The sequence below is a fragment of the Cyanistes caeruleus genome, chromosome 5, assembly GCF_971803275.1.
Source record: "Cyanistes caeruleus chromosome 5, bCyaCae1.hap1.1, whole genome shotgun sequence".
NCBI lineage: Eukaryota > Metazoa > Chordata > Aves > Passeriformes > Paridae > Cyanistes > Cyanistes caeruleus.
This window is the reverse complement of record NC_141705.1, coordinates 38,009,121-38,029,232: the sequence shown is the minus strand read 5'-3', so window position 1 is coordinate 38,029,232 and position 20,112 is coordinate 38,009,121. Positions and strand designations below refer to the sequence as shown.

The following is a 20,112-nucleotide window of genomic DNA, read 5'->3' as shown; positions in this document are numbered from 1 at the left end:
ATGCACTTTCAGGTTCTTCAGGTGGTCATAAACTTGATCTTCACTTAAGAGGAAAGACTCCACATGGGTCTCAGAATTCTCCTGCAGTTTTCCTGGATTGAGAAATTTGTTCTGCTCACTACAATCCCCTGTTCTGCTGCGGAACACACCTGGATACTGGAATACAAGGAATACTGGAGCTGTTCACCTCAGTGAAGGCTCATCCTTGAGCTACAAGGGATTCAATGGACTTTATCCTTCCAGTGATGGCAATTCAACTTGTTTGAGACTGTGCACAAGATGCTACTGCTGCTGATTTCAAACCCAGGATATTGTATATGGATAGTTGTTATCTTTGAACATGATCATACTCAGATGGCTTCCTATGATTTACAAAGCTTGCTTGGACCTAAATTGTAATTAGGCTTCTAACTCCAATGGCTTATTCCTGGTATTTCCATTTGTTTTTAAGATTTAGTGACAAAATGCCACATTTGGACTCACCAACCTAGAACTGGGAGTGACTACTAAGAAAACTTAGAAGCTACATTAATCAAAGTGTTCTCCAACATAAAGAGTCAGAAGAGAAAGCAAAGCAGCTATTTCTTGGCTTTGATAGTTCCTTTAAGCCTGCTGAGCACCAGGAAGAAGAGGTGGACATCTTAACACATTTTGCAGATTAAATTTTGACTGGACTTGATCAATACTTTCACATCAGTAAGCTGTATTGCTTCCAGCAGAACAAAGCAACTTCCCTTAAATATATGGCACTGTCAACATTTAAATGTTATGGACCAGAGATGTGGCTATATCACTCTAGGATACATCATGACCACCTGTCAACTTCAATTTTTCTCATTAGCAGTTATCTACAGTTAACAGCAGCTAAAAATAGAAGAGCCCCACTACTGTTATTCTCTGCAAATTCTTGGCTGAGGTATCTGGAAGTAATTCTCAGCCTGTGCTGCTATTGAATAGCACTGTGGTGCAGACAGTGTACACATCCCTGCATCAACTGCAAAAGGGCTTAGAGATATACAGCCATGGATCTTTTAATAAAATCTTTCTTCTCCCTACTTCCTCTGCTATCTCAAGCATTTTTGTCATATATAACAAAAGCAAATCTCTATGTTTTGTAATAAATGTACAAAACAATCATGGCTTTTCAAGAGCCCTAAGTATGACACCCGTGATTTTTATTTTTTTTTCATCCCAGTAAATATTTGCAAATGGGAATGTGTGTGATCTGATTCTATTTTTTTTTTTCCTAATAAAACAGGTGGTAAACACAGATTTTTACATGTCAAATGCTGGCTTTACTAAAGGGGTGCTAGCACTCCTTGCATTGTCTCCAACAAATATTGTTCAATCAACAAGTCACAGATTCAGTGAGAATAAATTGCAAAGAAAAGTATAGGGGATATGAAAATGGACCCTAATCCATTAAAGAAAAATGCTTTTGAAACTTCAAGTGTATGGTTCCTGTGAATATCTTTTCCTGAATGTAAACCTTTTATTTTTCCACTTCTGTTGAAAAACAGAGATGGAGAACAGTGAACCTCAAGTTTCTACAACAGCAGTGTTGCCTGCCCATGAACCTAGATTGAAAACAAATGCTTCTATAAAATCATATTTCCATGGCCTCTACAGAGTAAATGGGCTGATCCATTGACCCTTCTGCAGTGTTTTAACTATATATTTGTTGTTTATGATTTTATTTTTCTAGATCACTGTAACCCCAAATAAACAGTACATTAAGAATTGAAAGATGAAGCGTACCCTTTAGAGTAGCAAAGAGCATCAGTACTAACCATTATTGTAGCAGAAATGTGAGATAAATGTGAATTGGTGTAAAGGATAGAGAAGCCTATAGAGATCTAACACATCAGTAAACCAAATTAAAGCTGTTAACTATATATTGATGAGCTGGTTTGTCAGTTATTGTTGAAGCATTGCGGATGAAGAATCACTGAAAATGTTTCTATATCTGAGAACTGGAAAATGAAGCTTGTGGATTTTTATTGCCAGTGATACAAATTTAGTGGTTTAAAATTGATAAATCACACTGCTTTTTCTTTATAATTTCTTTAGTGGCAAAGTCCATAGCTCAGGCTAATCCATTTTAATGAATGGATTCTGCATGACTACAAAGGACCCTAATTTTTTTTTAGACTGATCGCCTGAGCATTACTCATTATACTTGTTTGTTCAGCGTGGCTTTGTTTTTCACATCATTTGAATTACCATTCACTTACGTTGCTGCTAGAGTTAATCTACTGCATCTAACAGGTTGCAGATCTATTTGAAATTAATATTGACCTATTTCTACGTTTTCTTACAATTTTCCTCTGAATTCTTAGGGGAAAAAAAAAGAGAGATTAGGAAAGGGGGACAGAAAGACATATATTTACAGGTCACCTTTTTTTTAGTCTGAATAAAGCTGGAGACAAGGAGATTTGGATCAATATGATCTACTAGAATATCAGTACTGATCCTCTTCTTGTTTACATTGACAAAAACAATGACTGACAAAATTGGCAAGAGAAAAGCCTGAGAATCTTAACTTAATCAAAGATTTCAGAATATTTCTAGGGGAGTGAAAGGACAGGGCTTGACCGAAAGGAGCAATGGGGCCTGGCATAGCATCACCCATAAGAAAGCCTAACTGGCAAAGATTGTCAAACTGTGCTGGCTGGGACACTGTTAGTATCACTACATGTGCAGCCTTTCTAGTTTGGAGCTCAGGGATTCCTATTAGGGTTGTGGGTCACCTAAAACTACATGCACAGCACAGCTTTGTGAGAAATTATATAGAAAGGTCTCTCCAATTTTAAATGCCTCTGCAATTCTGTGGTGGACATTAAATGGCAGAATTTGGAAGAAACAACAGAAAATGGAAAAATTATGTGGTTGTCAGGCTTTGGCCTGGAAGGCACTAAAGAATTATTAGAAAAAGATACTATGAAAAAGCTCATCATATCTATGCCTAAGGTTTCGATGAGGAAAATTAAGACAATATAAAAGATGTATTTTCTTCAGAATTTGAAAATGGGCCTTTTCAAATTTAAATTCAAAATACATGCCATGGAAGTTGCTTTTATGGACTTAAGTGATGACACATTAAAGGAAGATGTAGGGAAATGAACAATAGGCAGTAAATCCTTCCATAGTGTAATAAGCAACAGTAAAATTAGATTAATTAATTTTGTCATCTATAAAGTCTCTGCAAAGAGCACTACATATTTTCATAAAAATATAAACTGGCATAATTGGATACTTACATCCAAATTCACCCACCAGCTTAGCCAAATACTCATCAGTTCAAAACACATGAGTAATGGTCAAAATTATCCCACTGTCAGAATCTAAGAAGACTTAATTGTGATTAGGATTAATATCCTGTGGGAGCAACAGTATGTGTATGTGTTTCTGTAAGTCCTGTTGTGCTATACAATAGACTGAAACAGGCAAAAGAAAGCTAGAGAATTTCTAAGGAAATCAAAATCTAATCAGAAAAAAATAGTAATTAGAAATTTATTTTCAAGAGTAGAAAATAGTTCTTTGATGCTTAGGGATAAAGGTAATATCAAAAGGGATAATAAGAGATATGTTAAAGGTGAGATAGTTTCAATAACGCAGAGTATAAACAACAGCGTAGTTCTTATTTGTAAGAAAACACAGGACTCAACTTGCAAAGGGACAATTCACTTTACACACCAAGCATTTTGATGTAGAACAATATGGTGAATAAATCCAAAACCCCACCTCAACACTCAGAATATGAAAGCAGGTATTGACAATTCCTTTAAGGGAATTATTAAAAGAGGGGGAAATAAACAAACAAAACCTTTTAAACAAATGGTCTCCATAATATAGAGCTTCAGAAAAATTTCCTGAGGCCATGGGAGGAGGAAAGTCCTACTACTGCTTTTGAGAAAAATGAAATGTAACTATTGTGAAATGTCCCATCTCTTTATATTCTACAGAGTTTCAACCTTATACTTTTTCAAGACACTTCCTGCATAGCCAGTTTGTGAAAGTATCAGCTGGATTCCACGCAGACAGGTGACCTAGGATCAAGTGTTTTCAATTCCCCAAGACCCCGACAGAAGATGTGAAGCTATGTAAAACGTATTTTCTCAAAACTTTTAAAAAAACATTTATGTTTTTTACAGATTGTAAAATGGTCTCCAGGTTGAAATGACATCATTTTAGAGCATAGTAAAATTACTAGAAAGAACTGTATGTCAATATAGAAGAAAATATCTTCCACTTCCTCTTAAAGTAATTTTGGATTAAGCATATTTTCTGTACTTTTCTGTATACCCTCACACAGAAAGGTAAGACTATTGATATCAGCTTGTTAGGCAGTTAAAATTCTAAAATATCGTGTTTTCTAGTAACAATTTGATATGACAACAAATCAACTAATGGATATAAATGATTGTTTATTTACTTTGAAAGTAAAAGTAATTTTCCATGAAGATTAATTTTATCTAGAACACCTGAAAAAATACAACTTCAGTTGTAAAACCTTTCAGTTTTATGCTGGCATGAGAAAGAGCAAGTAAATAAAAGGCAAGAAAAGCTCCTGAAACAGTTTGAAAATGACATGTTAAGGAGAATTTTGTAATAAGGGAAGAATTACAGGTGGAGAAGAAAGGCATAAATACAAACAAGAGAATTTAAGTGGGAGAGGTAGATATTTAAAGACTCATAGGAGAGACACACATTGTACATGTACTTCTTAGAGAAGTGGTTTAGTGGTAAACAGTGTCAGGTTAATGGTTGGGCTTGATGATCTTGGAAGTCTTTTCCAACTTAAATGATTCTCTGATTCTATGATTTTATACAAAACAGTACCTAATAGCTCTGAATATGCACTAGTGTAAACAACAGTGAGAATCATATTACAGTAAGTTAAGTTAGCTACAGCATTTTCTGTTAAGCTTACCAACCTGAATCAGTTATAGGACAGACAGTCCTCCAGATAGACAGGTTATGCCTGCATTAACACATCTCCCTGGTCATTAAAACAAAAAAAAAATAACCAAAAAATACTAAAAGTAAACTAACAGTAATATATTCCAGCATCAAAAAACATACTGTAACCAAGTAATGAATCTTTATAAGGGTCTTTCTTTTAAAGTAACACTATCGTTTTAAGACAGATGTTACAGCATGTAGCCAAGATAATAATGCACACATACACACCAAAGAAGTATTTTCTGTGTCAAGTGAACAACTAGTGACCTTAAAATAAGCATGCAGAGTACTGACTGTGGAATACCAGGAGCTTTGGAAGCACAAAGCATAAGCACAGGTTGAAACCTGAAGGGCTAAGACTATGGCACAGATGGTCACGTCTTGATCAATCTGAGTGCAACCCGGGCAGGGACTGGGTTTAGAGCAGAACAGAAGTAAGGCCTGTGGCTCAGTTGTGCTCATGAAGTCATTAGTAGGTTCTCAGAAGGGTGTGTATCCTTAACAGTAGAAAGAGAAAACAAGAATCTCTGACTCAAGGAGACTACATGGATTGCAGAATGGTGAGGGAAACAGGAACTTTCTTTTAAATTCTTTATCACTGACTATTCAGTGATCACATGACCTAGTCACACCTAGAGGTGTGTATCAGACTATGAAAATTGTCCATGACTGATCACCTGCAACAAAACCTACTGCTTGTGATGGCTCCAAACATTATAATAAAATATCCTGAGCAGATCACTCTGCTAGCCTGTACTGTACTACTATATATGCAAGCGTTGTCTTATTATTATTGAAGGGAAATGCAGTTTCACTTTTGGTCTAAGGTCTTGATTGTATTTGACCTGTCTGGTCATTCACTTTCGAGGACTGGCTGTTAAACACAGATGCAACAGTCAAGTTGTAATTTTTCTTTTTATTTTTGAGATCCTAGCTTTCAGTGCTCCAATAATCCAAAGGTATTGAAGAGTAAAAAGTCCAGCCTGTTATTTCACTGGAAATATGTAATTACTGTCTAATGCTGTTTGGCAAAAATCATATTAAGACAACAAAGGAGTAGTTTTCCACTCTAATGTTCAAGCACATATTGTATTATAAACTCAACTGTATCTTCTTCTTAAAACTCTCCTTAAAAAGGTTATTTCTACTTCAGATTCTGCCTCCTTGAACTGTGACAACAAAATTCATTTTGCCAAAATTTAAGGTTATTTGGAAAAGCTATTTTTGATACAGAGACCTCAAAAAAAGGTGCTGCTCATCTCATACAAAATTTCCTCCAAAACTCCTTTAACCTGGTCTATCTCAAAAGCAGCTTATCTTAGTAACTGGAAAATAAGGTTATTTGAAATGTGTGTTGACGTTTAGCATATAGGGGCATTCTTCAGAGGGAAGAAAGTTTGTATAAGAAGTTATTAAGTAGTAAACCAGAAATGTCATTTATCAGACACCAATATAGCATATCAGTATTTGAACATCCAAGGTCAAGAAGAGAGGCAACGTGTCAGAGCAATGCCTCATCTCTCACTGTGAGCTATGTGTAATCCTGGCATTTTAAAAACCTGATTTATTTGATTACCTAGATTACATACATGTTTTATACCAGGAAATGATAGTTCATTTATGTACCATTAAGAAAGGCACTGAGACTCTGCAGGAAAGCATCCCTTGAAATGCCATTTATTGGAGCTAAAACTATAAAGAAATAGAGGATAGTATAGACAATCCTAAGTGCATTCACATGCTGGAAACCCTGATGTGCACAGCACTGAACAGATGTCCAGCGAGGGCATGGCATGCTGTGCAGACCTCATCCATGCTAAGGCAATCTCATTTTAGTCTTTTGTGTTCTTATAGGATTTTCTTTAGAGAAAAAACTCTAGCTGTAATTTCTACTACCAAATCAAAGAGCATTTCATTTGACAGCTTATTGCTGTATAATGACCAGCACTGGGTGGGAGCTGCCCAAAGACAAAGTTCACCCTGTGACCAGGGGATATGCAAAGTCCAACACTGGCTTGGTGTGCACGCGGTACAACTGGCGGAGCACAGCGCGGGGCTGCACCTACAGACTCATTGGTACAGGGACCATTGGCTCCTCAATGAACAAAGGCCTCCAGCCAGGATTATGGCAACACAAATTATTCATTTTGAATGAAAACAGAAAGGAAGAACAACCTTTTTGGATGTGTGGTCTTCACTGACTTGGCCAAAGTTGGACAACTATTCTTTGAAAAGTCCAAGTCTAGCAAATCAGTTCCTTGATTTGCATTTCACATGAATATAGCAGAAATAATTGTTTTGCTTTTATTTGAACAACAGAGTTGTTTGACATTTAACTTGGGTAAAATGACACACTTACAGGTGTGTAAAACAAAAAAACAAGCCACAAACAAAGTAACCTAAAAAAAAAACAAAACTCAAAAATAAAATTAAAAAAAAACCAACCTTTGCCTTAAAAGGTAAACTCCTAGGTTAGAATTAAGAATACTTAGATTGCCACTTTTTATCATGTTACCTCAGTCAAGTTGATTCATGCTTAATTAGCTGGACTTAAATAGGAACACAAGCTATATGCTAGGCAGGAACCAGCAGAGTAATTATCTTTTATTATTCCACTATGATCTGCTAATTTTTAAAAAAAGTCTCATAGAAGCATTTTGACTTCAACTTTATACTTGATAGCTGACATGAAAACTTATATTCTGGGGGTTTCTTTGTGATATATTATCTGCTTGGGAAGGTGAGAATTTTATGGTTCTGAACTGGTTTTCTCAGCTCCTTAAGTCAGAAAATACTGAATAATTTTATATACTGTGAAATGGCTCAAATCACTGACTTAAGAGAGGTCCTCTTTATCTGTGCAACACTGACATGAAAAGTGTCTTCTTGATTTTCTTGCTGAAACATATTTATGGTAGAGAGACTTTATACAGCTCTACAGTTTATGAATTACTGCACTGTTTCCATGGATACTTCTCAATGCAGGCACAAGTAGTATCATTAAAGTGGAAGTTGAAATTCTCCAAGAACATCATAACTAGACGTTTTCATACTCTGACACCCCCATGATTAAATTTGAATAAACTACTTGAAATGGAAAGGAAGTTTCCAGAATGTTAAATTAAAGCAGATAAAAAACCCTATCTTTCTCCCCATCTTCAAGCAACTAATTTGCTTTAACTTATGGTCTGTACAATCTTTAAATAATGGTTCTTCCTAGGAAAGATGATTCACTAAGGTAGAACTGTGTTATTGTACCTCTGTGATTTTTTTTTTTTTATATACCTGGCAAATGTACTTTGTCTTATTTGGCATTAGTTATGTAACTGCATACACACTGAGCAGCTGAGCTGAATATTTCCCTAGTTCAGAATAATTCTTTGCTGCTATAAAATTTTCCTCCTCACTTCTCTCCAAGGCTGTCGGTGCCAGGAAGGAGCGCAGCCAGCAGACCTTTTAAGAGCGTGACGCAATGTGCTGATCTCTGACATGGGAGAACAGTTCTGACTGGCGCCATCCAGGATGGCTCTTCCAGCTCTTGAGAGTACAAATATCTCAGCCTCTCCTCTGTCTTCCTGCTTGCTAACAGAAGCTATTCACAAATGAGAAGGGTGTCACATGTGTATGGGAAAGGAGTTGGTTTCATCTTCCAGCTGTCAGTCCTGGACATCCACCCCACACTTTAAGAGTTAGCTTTAAGAGTTTTTACCTCTTCCAGCACCCCCATCTTGCAGTCCATGTTCTGCACTCAGACACATGTACACAAACCCTGTATTGTCATGGTATCTAAATATTTTTGTTGTCAGAAGTGAGCTTTCATGGAGGAAAAAGGCTAGAGAAGAATAAGGAATTATGACTGCATGTTAAGGCAACAGTGAGCCAACCCTGAAAAATATAAAGCATTGCAAATGAAGATATGGGTGCTTAAGGTGATGACTGGTAAACTGCTAGATAATAGACTAATGCAACATATGTATTATCTGGCAGTGAATTACCATGGATTCACATAAAGACACCAGTCATGCTGCATAATGAGGATGTACATGATGGAAAACATTATTTATATAGCATTTAAGATGTCTCATGCTAACTGAATGCCGAAGTGCTGCTCTAACACATAGAGCCTGAATATCTCTTTGACTTTTGGCTAAATCAGTTAGTAAGTCAATAAAAGCATGAATGTTTTATAGCAGGCAACAACCTTCAGGAAATAAATGGTACAAGATACAAAGACCTGTCAGAATTAACTGATTAAAGATTCTTAGGCACAGGAACACATGGATTCATTCCTTGGAGCTTGGTCTGCTGGAGAGCTGAGCTTTACCAAATGTTTTTTTCAACACTAGTATGTAGAGTTTTCCTTTTATTTGCCATTATTGCTGAATAAAGATGCCTACATATAAAATTCAGTCTTCAGCTGTAGACCCTACAATACACAGTTGTCATTATGGATTTGGGGAGAGACAAGATCTGTTTAGAGTAATGCACCACATTCCAGAGGAAAATATAGAATACTTTTCAAAGGAAAGCTTGAACAAAATAAAAAATTTGTGGTTTTTAATCAGGAGAATATCTTTGGTTTTCTCTCCTTTTGGCTTTTTTTTTTTTTTTTTTTCTCTTCCTTATCAAACAAACTTCATAATGACTACAAATCTCTTGTTGGACTGTCAGTGATACAAATATTTCTCTTCACTACTGACTTGATACATCAGCCTCCATTCTGTTTTTTCAAGTCTCTTTAAACTGACAGTAGACTGACTGCCTTTTCTCTGAGAATGAGGTAATGTGTCAGGAGTAGTCTTTGGGGCACTTAGCCCTGCATTTGCTGGGTCAAGCATTCATTCATCAAACTGCCTGGCTATACTGACTGCATAGCACCATAATGATCTTCCTTAACTACTCACGTGGTCTCACAGCATCACTGGAGATAAGTGTATAAAATTCATGCTCCAACAGGTCAACTGAAGGTGCGATATTTATTTTTTTTTCCTTCTCTTCCAGTAAGCACATGACTGTTGTTCTGCCTGACGCTGCTGTGACGATAGTCTTTAATTTCCTGTGGTACATTCCATCCCTAAAACTAATAGAAATTGATAGCTTGGATAATACCAGTGGCAAGACACAAACAAAACATGGCTGCAGCACTCTGGAATAAATAAGTTCTATATGAATCATGTTCAGTATTTGACAGGTGAGTGTCTTCCCTTGAGAAAGAAATCAGTATAAAAAAATCTAAGGGGGAAAAAAACCAACAAACAATACCATGCTGTCTAATGCTACTCTTCCCCTTCTCAGTAACAAATAAAAACCAAAGTTATTGCTTTAAAAGTACTCCCAGTTCACCCTCTGCAGTATTTCCTGTAACTTTTAACATAATTTTGAATGTTTCTTTCTCTTCTATACACTTTTTCCCTTTCATTTACTTTGTCACTTTCTGAGATCCTCAGTATCCTGTGCAAAAGTTTGATCAAGTATGTGTTGAACATCTACTCCCTTCCACAAACCAAAGCGGAAGCTGTTCTGTTCTCACGTTTTCAACAGTCCACAGCTTATCAGTTATAAATTCAAAGAAAAGACTTCAATGAATTAGTACCAAAAAAAAGGAACTGATACACAGTCAGAATCTGACATATTTTTCTCTCTCTTTCATACTTCTGCTGTTTTCTGAGAGAAAACTAGAGCTTTGAAGAAACAAATTTGAAACTAAATAGTAGAAGAAGTAGTTATAGATGAATTTAATATAAAATGCCACTGGCATTTATTGCTTTCTTAATTTTTCATATAACACTTATGTCACCAATATCATGACTTACTATCTTGAGATTTCACCTGAGGATCCCAACTGATCTACTGATTTTCACCCAAAGATGTGACATTCCCAGACAGTGTATGTCTTTGTGTGCATCTGTACATGAGGGCCGTTAAAGGTTTCATTTGTTCAGATTTACAAGTATAGAAAATTGGATCTTCTGCACCACTGGTTGTTGGCTATAACAGACTCTCCATGACAGGGCATCAGTATTTACAGTCAGATGACTGTGAAAAGGTAACTTTACCTATTAACCCTTTCAGGAACTATAAATAGTATGTGATGTAACATAAAATCAAATCCAATCTCTCAGTAAAAGGAACTGAAAAATAGAGATTTCATTATCTCCTGAAGTGGAGGTACATAAATAAACAACACTCGACAACCTCACTGGTGGTAGAATGATTCTGCTTTTTACAAAGCATCTTCCTGTCACTGCTAGGATAGCAATGGACCATGCAATCTTGCCTTTAGGCCAGTCCCATCTGGAGAATCTCCTTTTCAACAGAAACAACCCATGTGTAGCTCTCATAAACATACAGATTTCCAAGTGCCAAAATGGTGAATGCGGACTATGATTTTCAGAGGATCCTATGTAGATTTGGATCCTGAGTAGATATGAGGTATGATGTAGATTCACGTGTCCCTTGAGAGCTTAGGAAAATTCCATCCTGCAGACTCTAGGAAAGTGTTCAAAAGCTTCACTTGATTATGGTAACATGCTCCACATCAGGCAAAGTTCATGCAAAATAAGGCAAGTGCCAATGACACCTCTCAAAAAATTTAAAGGAATGGTAGTTAATAGCAATAATGATTCCATGATTTTAATAATTCTGAAAGGCTGAATTTGCAGCGTTTACTCCAATTTTGCTGTAATCATGACATCAGTAAATAATAATTAGGCACTGAGCTAGTCCTGAATTTTCCATCATTTTTCTTTACAATTTAACAATGTAATTGTATTCTAATTTATGTACTATATTCAAACTGTGCCCTACATTATAGGTAATTCACTTCATAAAGCCAAGATCACTAATTCAATCCTCTCCTCTAAGCCACCGTTTGGTCTTAAACAGAGGTTGGAAAGCATCAAGTATTTTCAACTCCAGAGGTTCCAAACCAAGATTTCACTCTCTTTTCCAAATTTTATCTTAGAGGTCATGCTCATGGTTCAACTAAACTGAATGTTTTTCTAGTACTATCAGCAGCATCATTTTTTCAGACATTATCAATGGGTGCAAAAAAATATATTCTTATTCTTTTAGAATACAATGTTTCCAAGGTAACTGTACCCGGGAGATCTACTAATAGCAATAAGTGGAAAATAATGTAACTTCTATTTTAAAATCACTTTTCTAAAGGGAAGAGGAATTGTATTCCCACAAACTTTTTCCTTTTTAACTCTGTCACTCTCTTTAACAAAATTTAATGCTGAGGGTTTATATATAATCATGTTGGCAACAGACAGAGAGGATGTATGGGCATGTACTGTATTATAGTGTTTAGAGTTAGCTCAGAAGAAAAAAATTGGGTAAAACTTAGTTATGTTTTATGGATGGTCAAAATGCTTCAGATAAAATTAGATCCACCACTAACTTCTGTCCAGATGTCAAACCAAACTGGCACACTTTTTTTTCAAATAAATTTTAAGTTTTTAATTTTTGTTAGAAATAGTTTTAAAAGTGTTAGAGATTATTTCAGTAAAACATTGAGATTTAAGATGGAAAATAGAATATGTTTAGAAGTCTATCAGTCAGCCTTATGAAGTTTATGTTAGACTGTCTCTTGAGAGCTTAAGACCATCACATCATGCAAGATTTCCAGCAGGGTTACTCTCCTATGATACCCAAAGGCACATACAAACTAAACAAATTGCAAATCCAATTACTTACACAAACATTTGCTCAATTGCTTTAGGGAAACATGACATTTATGCATACAGTCGCAGTGTTCATCTTATACACAAGTCTTTAAACACAGCCTAATACAAATATTTAGGTTTTGTTAAAATGGCAGAGGTCGTCAGATCTGAGGTTTTTGGGGAACCCATGCTAGTAAGCAGCTTAACTTATTGGTAAAAGAAATGATCACATTTTCTAGTGAAATGCTAACATAGGATTAAAATGAAGTATGCACTGAAAAATATATTTTAGTAACTTCTATGACAATGGCTGAACACAACAAAAAAAAGAAAAAAAAAAGAAAAATAATTAGTACTGCCTGCAAAAGTAAAGCGGAGGAAATCCAAAAGCAGAATTCTTAGAAGTGCATTGGACTACTTTTTTTTTTTGCACATAAGGGCTGTGGGGACTAAATGAATTTTACCAGAAAGAAGAAAAATGTCTACTGGTCTTATTTTACTTGATTCATCTGAATCTCTGATAAACAAATATTTAATTATATTTAATTAAATATATTATATTAATGGGATATTTTAGATAGATATTTATGCTAGATATTCCCACAATTTTCATCTGAAATATCTGTCTAAAGCTGATAATAAAATAAGTTGGAATCAGATTTTTATTTCAGCCAAAACATGAAAACATAGCCTTAGGTCTATAGAGTTCTGTGTACTTAGTATGTAGCAAGAAGAAGCATGAAGTTGTTAACAGCTAAAACTACATTATGTTATAGTTTTATTCATTCCCTTTTCACCTTGATCAACTGCTACTTACTCTTTGTCTAAAATGAAGCTTAGCAACAGAGATCTTCAGGGCAGGTGAACAGGAGCCAATGACCAGCCAGTGTCAGGCACTTAGTCACTTTAACAATGGTAAACTGCAGTTCAGAGTTCTTTGTAACACAGATGGGGAAAACAAGCCCCATTTTGATGCCCTTGGCCTGTATCTGCACCATGACATAACACTGTGCCCACTCACTCAGCACTGCTGCATTAAGTGCAGAGCAGTAGGCTTGTCATTTCAGCACATGAACAAACTGCTGAGTCTAAGCCACTGCGCAATGAGAATGCTTTTTTCAGCCAAGGCATTACACTGAACAGCCTAAATAGAAACTATCACAAAGCTAGACAGAAAATTAGGCATTTCATATGAAATGACTTGAAAGGCACACTGCATTTGACTCATAAAGATCCTTCTTGACAGACTAGATTTTACTACTTTTACCCTGATTCCCTGGAGTCTGACTATGGATGATCCATGTCTTTCCAAGAGTATGCAATAAAAGTAGTACAAAAAGTTTAAAAAGTTAAAAGTTAAAAAAAATGATGCAGTATTCCACTTTTGAACGATATAGACTTTCAGTGTAAAAACCCTAAGAAAATAACAATTCAGTCAGACATGATGCACAGATGAGGAAAATTTATTTGTGTACAAGCTAGAGGGCTAAATGTTCACATCCCAGATTTCTTACAAAAACAACAGTGTTGCAAAAGCAATGTGCAAGGGCACATGATCAGAGCAGCAATGAGTAAGTAGGAAGGTTAGGAAGAATAGCCAGCTGCTCTTTTTTGTGGTCTAAAGGGACAATAATATGATTTATATTAACATCACAGGCTAGCAGGAGAATTAAATCAATTTCTTAATAACTAAAGGGCATATATAACTAAATAAGAAATAAGGCATCTAAAAAAGCATTGATTAAATTGGCCTGTAATTTTGAGCATAAGTAAAAAATTAGTTAAGACAGATGGCAGAAGAGTAAAAGGAAGTGGGAGAGAAAAAATGCAGGAAGAAGAACTAACTGACTTGAGGTTGGAGCTGGAACTTTATATACTTATCCAGCAAACTGAGGTGTTCACACATATCCCATGAGGTGATATGTGCCAAATAAAGACCACAAACTAATGTACAGAAATTCCTCAGGGCATGTCTCATCAGGGATGCTGAGTCTCTGTGATCAGCATGTTCAGGATGTGATCACTGTAGCAGCAATCAACTCCACAGGTAAATGACAAATTATAAAAGCTCCTCCGCTACTTTCAAACTTGCAGCCTTTTTCCTTGTTCTCAGATTAGGGGAAATGGAGCTCTTGCTACACAGATATAAGCCATACATGGTTTTACTCATTCTGTGGTGTTCCCTGTTTTCTCTCTCCTCCCTTCAAAGCCTGGCTCCAAAACAGATCAGTGTCTCAACAAGTCCCCTCAGGATTTCACTGCCGAACTATGATGCCCTTGTGCATATACATAATTTCACTGGAAGGGTAAGAACTCTTTGAGATGAATGTACCAGTAATTCACATGAGGCTGTAATACCATATTATTACATTATTTAAACATCATGATATCTAGCTCTCCTTCTCATTGTAACTCAAAGGAATAAAACTCATAATCCTTTACCTATACTGACTCTTACATTTTTTTTCCCGAGTTGCTACATTTAATCTTGAGCCCGGAAGTTTCTAATTCCTACCACTCTTTTAAAATCTACCTTAAAATCCTCTACCGCTTGTTCATTTTGCTGCCTTTATCCCCCTTGAAATTCTTCATGATCTTCTCTAATCCAAACAATTAGCAGCTATCCATTACCAACTCTCTCATCAGAGATAATGTACTTTCTGGATAATTAATACAAAACCTTAACCCCTTAAAATCCATCAAGCTCTAACAAGGTTGTATGCAAATAGCCTAATTTACTGCAGCCATCAAACTGCCTTAACATAAGCTAGAAATAGGATCAGTTGTAAATTACATTTTCTCTTTTATGAAAGTAGCAGTATTTTGCAAACTGGATCTCAATCCAGCAATTAAAAACCAAATTTTTGAAGAGTAATCCTGAAAGCATACAAGTGAGCATAAGCACACACCATTAAAAGCAAACCCACTTAATTCTATTTGTACTAAAATAGTGAAAAGAACAAAGATCTCCTGCAGAGATTTTGTCCAGCATCATCACAAATAGAGTAAACAAGGCCCCCAAGAGGCCATCTAGATCATTCTGTAGCTTCCTGTGTTTTACAATGCTCCAAACTCGTCTCTCGTGTTTCCTCATTCTCTTTTTCTCCCCCTTGGTTAAATCACTCCAGTTAGTCTGCCCACTGTTCATTTGCTCTGTTCTTCCCCACACACACTCTGTAGTGTGTTGCCTCAAACTGGCTCCAATCTTAATGATATCTCTATCTCCCCCAGCTGGATAGAGAAGAAAACAATTTTTTGCCACAGACATTCCTTTAGTTGTGCCTGTTGCTTATTATAGTAGAATGATGCTGTTGACTTAGTCAGACTAGCTAGTCCTTCATGTCCATTCCCAAAAAACTTGCCACTAGTTCTCCAGAAAGAACTTATGTAGTTGATTAGCACTGCTTAAATGGGAGATTGCATTTACCCTTATTACATTAATCCAGTCATTAATTTTTTTCTTATGATTTTTCAAAGAATAATTGAAATTCATGCCCTGTCTTCTAATGTGTTTACACCTTTAGCAAGCATAATCTTTATTCTATTATTTATGTCTTTCTTATGGGCCTAAAAATGACCCTCCCAGAATGCACTGGATGTATGTATTTTTTTTTACAGTAAACACTGATTCTTTTGTGTACAGTCAATCAATGAGTTTTACATTTACCTTCTACTAGCTTAACCTAGAATATGTTTCCCTAGCTTATTTATGAAGATGTCAAAAGAGACAGACGTGTCTTCCTACATTGAAAATGAATGACTTCTATGGCTTTGTAACTCACAAAAAGGCCTGTTTATCTGTTAAAAAGGAAATTAGCTGGTTTTTGACAAATCCGAGTTGCCTGGTGCTGGTTTCTTTGCAAACATCCAGGTACTTGCAAATAGTCTCAATTATTTTTAGATACTGAAGTTGAGTGGTTTGATCTAAAACTTCTGACCTTGGCTGTCCCTTCCACTGCTGTGTTTCCCTCCTCAAGTAGTGGAATACTTCCACCTTCCCTCTTTGGAAGTTAAAATCCTCAAAGACAACAGCTGAAAGTTTTGAAAAGACATCAGTAATTCCTTTCAGCTGATCATGTGCAATGTATGACATCATCAGCCTTCCTATTGTGTGTTGCCACTTCTCATACTTTGCTAATAGCCACTGCCATAAAAATTAAAGGTTTAATTTTTTAGGTTATGCACATTTTGAACTCTGAATCTACCAATATCTGTTCCTAATGGATTTTTGATTTTGAGAAATAAAACTAAGTAATGTACTTTGAGATTAATTCTGCTCTTTCCATTTACATTAATTAATCCCCCTACTGTCTCACTGGATATGCAATAAAACAGGTACTCAGAGACACTGAGAATAAGACAAAGGAGGCAGAACTTTCTAATCTTTTAATCAATATAGGGCCATGAAAAGTATTTGAGGGTTGTTGTTTTTTCTGAAAAGAATTACTGCAGTAGTTTTTCCCTTTGTTAGGGTAGAAGCCTGGAGTAAAAAAGGTCAGTAGCATCCCTGGGGTGAAGCACAGACAGGCAGAAGAAGAATCCAAACAGAGCCATTATGCTCGATATGCTGAGACATAATTTTGGGGTTGACAGGGACCTTATGGTCCTTGTCACCTTCCTGATTTCCCGAACAAAAGGAGATCAGCCCATGTACCTTCCACCATCTTCCTGACAACCACCACTACAACCTCACATTCTTTGTTTTTCCACCATTTTTGTTTCCCCCATTCCTACAGACACTGAAAGGAAGCACCTCCTGGCATGACTGGGTACTTAGTAAAGCAGAACTGTGGGAAGATGTACCATGAAGACTCTTGCACTGGAGCCTAAACCTAGATTCAGCCCTTAAAGTTATGTGGCCTGTGACACATCGGTGAAATTTAGGTTTATTTAAAAAGAAAAATCTTAACTATAGAAAACTCATGAACAGAAACAAAGATGATACTGCACTGCAGTATCAGAAAATTATTTTAAAAGCATTTGGTATCCATGCAAAATTCAAAGGGCAAGCTTGTAATTTAGTATTTGTTTTCAGTGAATACAGAATTGGAGGTGGTGCACAAAGTAATGGCTGAGTCTATGGAAATTATTATGCAAAAAACTACAACACCCATTTTTTCTTTGGTATTTATGATCATAGAATTACAGACTTGTAGAATGGGTTGGAAGAGACCATAATGATCACCTCATTTCAACCCCTCTGCCATGGGCAGGGGCACCTTCCACTAGACCAGGTTGCTCAGAGTCCCATCCAACCTGGCTTTGAACCCTTCTAGGGATAGGACATGCACAGCTTCACTGGGAAACCTGTTCCAGTGCCTCACCACACCCACAGTATGGGTTTTACACACAGTAAAGACATTCTTCCCACATCTACCCTGAGCCCACTCTTTTTGTTTACAGCCATTCCACCTTGTCCTATCACCACATGCCCATGTTAAAAGACTTTCAACCAGCTTTCTTGTGGGTCCTCCCTCAGTATTGGAAGTCTGCTATGATAACAGTGAATATATTCATTACATGCAAATATTCACTTTCTAGTTTACTTAAAGAGTTAGTTACGCTTTCTGCATTTACTGCTCACTTTTGATAATTAATGCTTTTTGATTATTGTGTGGAAGTGGTCTTTTAAGCCATATGGATTTTCATCCCTGACTGGATGACTGAAACATGTAAACAGAATCGTCTAACCTTTAAACAAAACAGACAGGTTTAAAATTTAAAAAAAAATGCACAAAACACCAAAAAACAAAAAGCAAACCCCAAAAAATCCCTTGACAGGTGACACAAATTTAGAATATTCTGAATTTTTTTTGCCATTGCTGTGATACAAAACACAGCTGATCTGCATTAACATGAATAAGTAAAAGCTAGAGTAAACCCTGTTTTCTGGAATACTTACTAGTTTTAAAAAAAACCCACCCTGTGTCTCGTAATGAGTTACCTGCCTAGTACTAATAGCACTCTTACACTCCTGAGACATGCAAGAGATGAAGGAATATGACTTTTTGTACATATTCAACCATGTATGTGGAATTTATGAGTATCATTTGGGATTCCAGAAAGCTAATTTCAAAAGCAGAAGGATGAATAATCAAGATTTTAAAAGTACAATCCGTGCTTCTTGCACTTTGGATTATATCCTAGTTTCTGTTAAGACTGAGCATCTAACTGACAGGAGAACTTCACCCTGCCAGAGAACCTCAAACATTTCACCATTCTTTAGAATTTTACAGAAGTGTGGATGATACCTTCTTTCTCATGCTTAAAATTATATACAAAATACATTTTCAAAGGAGTATTTTTTTATAAAACCAGAGGAGAAAAACCTATTGAGTTTTCTACATTACACTTACACCTACTTGCCCTTTATATCTTCTTTTGATGCCATATAAACTGAGAGTCACGTAATTTCAACATTTCTTTCTGTAAATAGAAAGTAATTTCAACATATTTCAATACATATTTTTGTTTGGATATTCAGCGTGAGTGAAGTTAGAATGATTCGTTCCTACCAAGATTCTTTTTTACTGCATCATTAAATCCATAATGTAAAATCAAACCTACATAACATAATTGTTGGAGGGACTGGATTGAAGGCAGCATCCTGTCAGAAGTTATAAAAAAGGCTGACTGTGACAGTAAAGCAAGAGAGCAATTGAGAAAAAAAGACTGACAAGGGAAAATGAACATTACTGTTTCTGCAAGATCTGAAGAGTACAGTGAGGTTTAGAAGGTTTCTATGACCTGTTAAATCTTTTCAATAAAAAGAAAATGAGCAGGGCATACTTGTTAACCTGCTAGCTATGCATATGATTGTGGTGCAACAAGAAATTAAATTTGTCTGTATTATTCTTTCAGGTTCCACTGAGGAACAACCAGCCACAGAGGAAATACAGAGTATGGTGAAGATGGTTTACAGCAGTATATTGCAGTTACAGATCACACCACTGTCATTTAAAATTAAAGTCTTAAAAGTCTATACTGTAAAATGCTACACTGCCTGTAAAATACATGAGTTGCCTTTTCTGCAGACAGAAAAGGTTTTCATAAGACATAGCTCTGGCCTCACACAGGTTAATTACAACTTCTGAGGCCAGATAGCAAACACTTTCAAAAAAATATTACTGTAATCTTTTCTGCTTGCCATAGAGCTTGTCCATCAACTGAAAAGCTGCTTTATTTTTAAGGAACTCTTTCAACCCATGTTGAAGTCAAAAGTCAGACTGGCAATGGGAACTAGCTTGGGATCTTAATAACATTTTAACCCTTGGCACTGTCACAGTTGATGTGCTTCAAGGATCTAGACTTAACACTGATTTCATTTTCCGCTCCTTTGAAAGATGTGAGCAGGTAAAAGGTATCTTTGACATGTTTGTCTGAAGTGTAAAGACTATGGCTGACAGCTTCATTCCTGAAGCACAATAGAATGTCTTGACAGCAGGAGTAAAGCCTACCTGGGCATGACTTATTCGGA

The 20,112-nt window shown here is 36.2% G+C and overlaps 1 protein-coding gene across 3 annotated transcripts in view; it reads right to left on the bottom strand.

The window, feature by feature from the left end:
- Positions 1-20,112, bottom strand: part of SPOCK3 (SPARC (osteonectin), cwcv and kazal like domains proteoglycan 3) — a 428,772-nt gene that overhangs the window by 271,919 nt on the left and 136,741 nt on the right. The window lies entirely within an intron of this gene.